This window comes from Triticum urartu, chromosome 7 (assembly GCF_003073215.2).
Source record: "Triticum urartu cultivar G1812 chromosome 7, Tu2.1, whole genome shotgun sequence".
Lineage (NCBI taxonomy): Eukaryota > Viridiplantae > Streptophyta > Magnoliopsida > Poales > Poaceae > Triticum > Triticum urartu.
The window spans coordinates 646,912,275-646,912,569 of record NC_053028.1 but is presented as its reverse complement, the minus strand read 5'-3'; positions in this window follow the sequence as shown (position 1 = coordinate 646,912,569).

Sequence of the window (295 nt, the reverse complement as noted above, 5' to 3'; positions counted from 1 at the left end):
TCAAGAGAAGAGAAAAACCATCAACACTTGATGCTCCTTCTTGATTTCTACCTCCGCAGCTTTTAGCATTGCGAAGAGCTCGGGAATTGTCTTATCCCCCTTGCATATTATAGTTCATCACGAAGCTCTTGTAGCTAGGTGGAAGTGATTGGAGAATTCTGTCAATGACGCAATCATCCGGAAGATTAACTCCCAATTGAATCAAGTGATTATTATACCCAGACATTTTGAGTATATGCTCACTGACAGAACTGTTCTCCTCCATCTTGCAGCTATAGAACTTATTGGAGACTTC